Raw genomic sequence first — 6,527 nt, 5'->3', positions numbered from 1 at the left:
TAAGGGTGTTGGCATATTATTAAATACTTTGTTTATTAAATTTATTATTTTCTTCAACATATGGTTGATCTGGGGATTGGCCTATGTTTGTATTTTAATGAAACATATTAAATGGATCATAATTAAGCTTTTCTTAATTACACTTTTGTTTGTAAAATAGCAAAAATATGTTCAAATATTACGTAATTATATTCTTTTTATCTGAAACACACATATGTACCTCCTTTAAAAAAAACCCTCTTGTATAAACTTTCCATCACATTAAGAACCTTCTTATCGTTAGTTTCAGAGAATTTCTTAGAAGACAGGGAACTTTTTATTTCAAGGGAATTCTTTACCCTTTCCGTCTTCATATAATCGTGTTAACGGACACACTTATTTGCACTTGCGATTGCAGAATTTTCTCCTATCTTCGCATTTGGGGATTTCCAAGTAAGAAATACCGAAATTATGCCAAGATTGCCCCACACATTAATGACATCCAGTTCCCAAGAATGTCCATCAATGGACACGCCTGCAAATGACAGAAGAATTTAAATCGCTGAAGATCTGAAGAATTTCTAACGAAACAAAAAAGAGTGGGAAAAGATTCATTCTTCAGCTCCATCAACAAGTTGTAGGATCTCTTGAGATTTGTTTTTGTAGACTGTTAACAAACAAAGAAGTTGTACATCCATTTGGCGAATCAGAAAGATACTCTTTAGATACAAAGGAGTTTTCTAATATCTTGAGATACTGTTGGTAAAAATAAGGTAAAAGATAAAGTATCGTTGAGATATTATTGGTTGTGTTGTTTTTAGGAACCGATTGGAACCCCCTAAAAATTAGTAAAACAAAAAACAAACTCTGCATCATAATAAACAATTTGTACATTAATTTTTAATGAGGTTAACACATGTTCCCCCCTCTCTTAGTCACACACACACACCCACGCCCACGTGTGTAAGTGTAAAATAGGTGGAGCTTCATAATTTTCTCACTTGACGTGGCGGCCAGCGTTCCATGGCCTTTTGTGCGAGCGAGCGAGCGAGAGCCGCTCATTGCTCACCTAACTGTATCTGTATCTGTGTTTGTACATGTGGTGGGGGATTGTATCTTTGCATCTGTGAGTTCGGTGTGGGTGCTTAATGAGAAACGAGGTGCGGTCTTTTCGGGAAAGGTGCGCACATTGGTCGCTCTGTGGCACCTGTTGCATACACTCGATTGGTGGAACTTTGCATTGACGAGCGCGATGGGAATATGTGGGTGGAGGTGTTAAGAAATACAAGGCATTTTCTTGGGCATTTTCTTTCTTCTAAATACTATTAAAATATATGATTTTTGGCTTGCTTTTTGTAGAAAATAATCCTCTTATCTAAGAGCATATAATTGATCTTCCTTGAGTTCTATATTATCCTGGCACTTCCTGTTCCCTGAAGAATACCCTTATAAAGCAAATAATTAAGACACACGCGAATATAAACATATTGAAGTACAATTGTGGGTAGAAGTACCTTCAATTACCATGTCCCGCATTCACTTCAAGGATTTCTTCCCAGGCTCCGGCAACACCCACTGCCGGAAAGTTCTTCATTTAAATTGGGCCTGTCGATCATATTCGATTTCGGTTTTCACTTGGATTTTTCCCTGGCTTCTGGATATTGTGGATTCTGCTGCTGGTACCCACATAAAATGGAATTAACTAAGTACTTTGGTGGTTCCGCACTGACGTCATTGACTGGGGAATCAATTTATTTTACTTTACAATTACGAATGGCCCCGAAGTGAGAAAAGGACTCTGCGTAATGGTGGGAAAGGCAGGCACTCCTGGCGACGGGGGAAGGATTGAGTCTTAGATCAAAAAGAGGGTCTCCAGATGGGTCAGGCTATTTTTCACACCCCTTTGTAGGGGTTAACTCAGCCCTATTGTATTGAATGGCATGCATGTTTCTCGTTTTTCCACAATTTTTAATTAGCAGTAAACTTTGCGCGGCCCCAGAAAAGAGAAGAGAAACGAACCCGAAACCAATTCGATTCCGAAACCGAACCGAAAGTAATGACAGCATAAATACTTTTCATTGTGGGTAGGGGTGGCGACGGTTCCAGGGACGAGAGCTGTACGAGTGGCCGCGGTGCAGAGTGATGCACATTTTGGGGTCGCACCACAACATTGGACTCGGAATCGAAATCTCAAGTGTTCTCTGTTCTGCGGCCGCCTTTGCCTCATTTCGTTTAACACTTTATGTGACATTTAAGTGCGGGGGAATGTCAAATTTCTTCCCCGAGTCTCCAAATACTTGTACCGCGGTCTAAGCCGCTCCACCTCCACCTCCGCCCAGGAAAGGGGGGACATTTGGGTCGAAAGAGCCCAGTCAAGTGTCTGGCATTGTGTGGGAAGATTTTCCCCCAAAAACTAATGCATTTTCCGAAAGGCGTAAAGTGCAATTCTGCGTTAATTTTATGAAATAGAAACATAACTAATAGTATATCATTTAGGAGAATAACAGAAATGGCCAACAAGTCAAAACACTTCTCGATAATCCTTTTCCCTTATCCTTAAAGTGTGCCAGCTATCCTTATCCTTATCCTTGACAACCCGAACATCATCATCATCCTCAATACTGTCAGACCGATCATCGTTATCTGTTTTCATAACTGTCGATTGTTGACTTTTGTGCCGATGCCCGCCCGGGCAACTGGAAACTGCATTTGAATGCCAGGCGTTTACAGCCTCAAATCTTAGAGCCTTTTTTCATTCACAAATCAGCTGGAAAAGGTCCTTCACAGTTACTCTGAGTGGGAAAGAGATGGGAAAGCGATTGGGAAATCGCTGGGCACGTGTGCGTTGTATGGCATTGATTTTGCGGTTCGGCTTTTGTTGGCTTAAGCAGCCTAACGGTTTACCTGAACAGCATTTTCCAGCAACAACACCATTAGGGGAGTGAGGGCTGAAAAGAGAGGAAAATCTGGCCCGCATATCAGGCTTTCAGGTCCTTACCGTTTGCCAGTGCACTTTCCCCCCCAAGAACCGAAATCTCTCTACTCCACTCCAATTTGGTAATTTAATATTTTATATGGACTCTGTTTATTTTACGCAAAAAATGTTTGCTCTGCATTCGAAGGAAATTAACGAAAATTGAAACAGATACGAGGGCACACGTCACAGTGTTCAGCTGAGTAAATACTTGAGTTTAGTACGAAAAGTTTGAGTGAAGGAGGTCCTTCGGATTGGTGTAACATTAGCTGCTAAAAGGTTAAACACTTTTAGCGGAAAACCACCTAAGGATGAGCCACCTCATCAAGTCTAAAAAATGTACAAAAAATTTAATGAAAGTGCTGCCTGAGATTGCAACAATATTGAAAGTATAAAAATAATAATAAATCCCATTTGGCCGCCGGCAGCCTGTTCAAGAAAAACAATAACAAACAGCCAGAGGATCAGGACACGCTCTCACTTCCTCCTTCGTCGTTCAGATACAGACTCACTCCGGGCCTCGGATTCAGATACAGATTCATATTCAGTGGCAGCCGACCAAGTTTACCTTGATGCGGCCGCATCAGCGGACAAAGTGAACAAACAAATAAGCAAATGAACGCTCGCCGAAAAAGCACAATAATAAAAACAGGGAAAAAAGAAATAACACACGGGGTGGAGGGGTGAAATGAGAGGTAAACGAGATTGCGGCACGCGTCTGGCGACCTACCACAGGACAAAGGAGCTATCCAGGACTCAGGACTCAGGCGAGTCGAGCAATCGAGCAGCAAAATCAAAGCAAGTCCAGGTTCAGCACAGTGGATGGAAGTCAATGAATTTTGAGGTTTATATGTATAAGTCCATTAAATATTTTTAAATAAAGTGTTATTATTGTAACTGTATTTTTAAAGTTTAATAAATGAGAGTTTTTAATTTATAATGTGGGACCAAAAAGTCGGAAAAGCAATAGTTCGACACCAAAGAAATTTCCATTGGAAATGAATGAAAACCTTGTGAGTTTTGACCTTTATCGTTTATTTAAATGTATTTTTCAATATTTCGAAAAAATGTTGATTTATAAAAACAGCATTTTTTAAGTTTTGTAAAGGGGAGTTTTCAATTTTAATAGGCACTGGAAGGTAATATGGTAATAGAATTCAACTCATCATCAACAATGTATTTATTTTATGAATATTTAAAAAATAAATCCCTATTAATTTATGATTTTCTAATAAAAAAAAACAGAAAATATGGTGGTTAAAATTTTAGCAATGGGCACTATTATTAAGAACCATCTTTGTTTAAACATTATAATTTTATTTTTTAATTTATTTATTTATCTTGTCCCACAGTGCCCCACAACAACCAGCTACTGGGCGAAAAAAAATCAAGTTTCAGTCACCTTTTTTTAGTGCAATTGGTGGTGGATTCTTTGGTTGGCAGTCAGACAGAAGACAAAAGTCAGTCACATGTGCACTGAAAAACACTGGGCGGATTGCCAGGGGGTGAGCTGAGCGAGGCGTAGCGGCGGGATGAGGGGCGGCTTCCACCTTTTTGGAAATCCTGATGCTGTTGTTGTTTCACCTCAATTGCAGCAGGAACTGGAATCGAGATCGCATTGTTGACATCATCGGTCTAAAGCGGAGGACAAAATCACAATTCTGTGGGGTAGTTTTCCCTCAGGATCAGCCCTTATTCTGGCCCAAAGCGAGCGACGGCTGCTGCTGTAGTTACAGAGAAGAAAACAGTTAAGATCTTTTATTTATTTAAAAATATGTTTAAAATATTACCAGAATTCTACAGAACTATACACTTAAGATATAGTTACTACCCAGCACTAGTTTCCCATTTCTAATATTTTAATAAATAAATCTTAAATTACTAAATATTATTTGTTGTGTATTTTGTTATTGCCGCTGAGCTACCTCACTAGGTTGTAAGTAATCACCGTCATCATCATCATCAGTATTATCGATGGGCAATACGAGAAGGGGGCTAGGGGTGGGGATGGGGTGCAGAAATCCTGGGCGGACGTCAAGGACAACTGGCGTCAACATGTGCGTCATCGCAACGGCAGCCGCCACGTTTACTCATTAGGTTGGCCAAAAAGCGATTTTCTATTTTTTGCCCGAAATTATTTTTGGCGAAATTGCGCAGGAGATTCGCCGTGGGTGCTTCTATCGTCCAATGGCGTGGGAAGTGGTTTTGTGCGAGTCCGTGAACTCATCCGGGGTAGCTTTTCTAATGGCACACCTTCGCCACATGAGGAGTGGTAGCATCGAAAGCATTATTTGTGCACCTTTATCGAGTCTTTGGGCCATGTGTGTGCGTGCTGAGATTTAATGATTAATACTGGACCAATTGCCACGATGTTCACTTAAGGGCTGGAACAATAAAAGCCAAAAATAAATACGGAAAGCTTGCCGATCTCGCAATACCCTGGGAATTCATTAAACTTAATATTATAGCAACCGTATTTTCTTAATTTTTAGATACAATAAATAAATCATAAATATACAAAAAGTAAAGGTCTCATTCCGAGAAATATATGTATATTTCAAGTCTTATATATTTTTTGTTTGAATTAATTTTCGAATCAAAGTTCGCCTCCATCCCTTGAGAATTTGATTGACGTAAAACCTCTTGAAGTGGGATTTATCGAAAACATGTTATTTTTAATTGGAATGGAATCACACATAGGTAATCTTGGCACACTAAAAATGAATTATCCCCTCGGGGCTTAAACTTATAATCTTTGATTCAGAACAGACGGAATGAATAATACTGCTCTCAAAAAATCGGATTCTTTTCTTAAACTATATGAGTGCTTTGATTTTTAATTATTATTTTCAAGGTACTTTATTTACAGCCACCATTCCAGTTGATCCTTTATTAAAGTCCTGCCAGGGTATAAAAGCAATAAAAATAATTTTCATATGCACTTCTGTCAGTCTGATATAAAAGGTAAATAAATATCCTGGACTTCTGGTTTTTGCCGGACGCTCTCTATCTCGATGTACTGTGTGTGTGTGTGTGTTTTTTTTTTTGGCCGGGGTTGTGGAGGGAAATGACTGGTTAGGGGGGTAAGGTAAGCCCCGGTAGCTGAGGCGACGCACGTTACCAGCGGATGCTGACCAAAGTGCCGGAAGTGCGGAAGTTGCCGCAGAGTATGCAATACTTTTCAATGCACTGACATTTAAGGGGGCTTTCAAGTGCAGTGTCTTACTAAAATTAAAAATAAAATGAATTATTATATAAAATTAACTGTAAAGAAAAAGGTGTTTAGGTTTTATAATTTTATTGCCATTAATATTAATTTCTTCATACTCATATTCATAAGAATAATCTCCTAGTAGGTCTAAGAAGCCTTTTTAAGAAGATCTAATAAAATTGTTCCCAGTGGAGAGCCCAGCAGGGAAAAGGTGGTCTGACTATAGGGAAGGGGGAGTGGCAGTGAACCTGGCCTGATGACTAGTTTGGCATTCAAGGATAGCCCCGCATTCGGACAGCTTTCCGTTTTTCGCCCGTATGTCAGCATTCTGCACAGCGCTAATCTGTCACGCTCGGTGGAACC

This window comes from Drosophila ananassae, chromosome 2L (genome assembly GCF_017639315.1).
Source record: "Drosophila ananassae strain 14024-0371.13 chromosome 2L, ASM1763931v2, whole genome shotgun sequence".
Taxonomy (NCBI): Eukaryota; Metazoa; Arthropoda; class Insecta; order Diptera; family Drosophilidae; genus Drosophila; species Drosophila ananassae.
The sequence above is the reverse complement of the archived record's forward strand: the minus strand, read 5'-3'. Positions refer to the sequence as shown.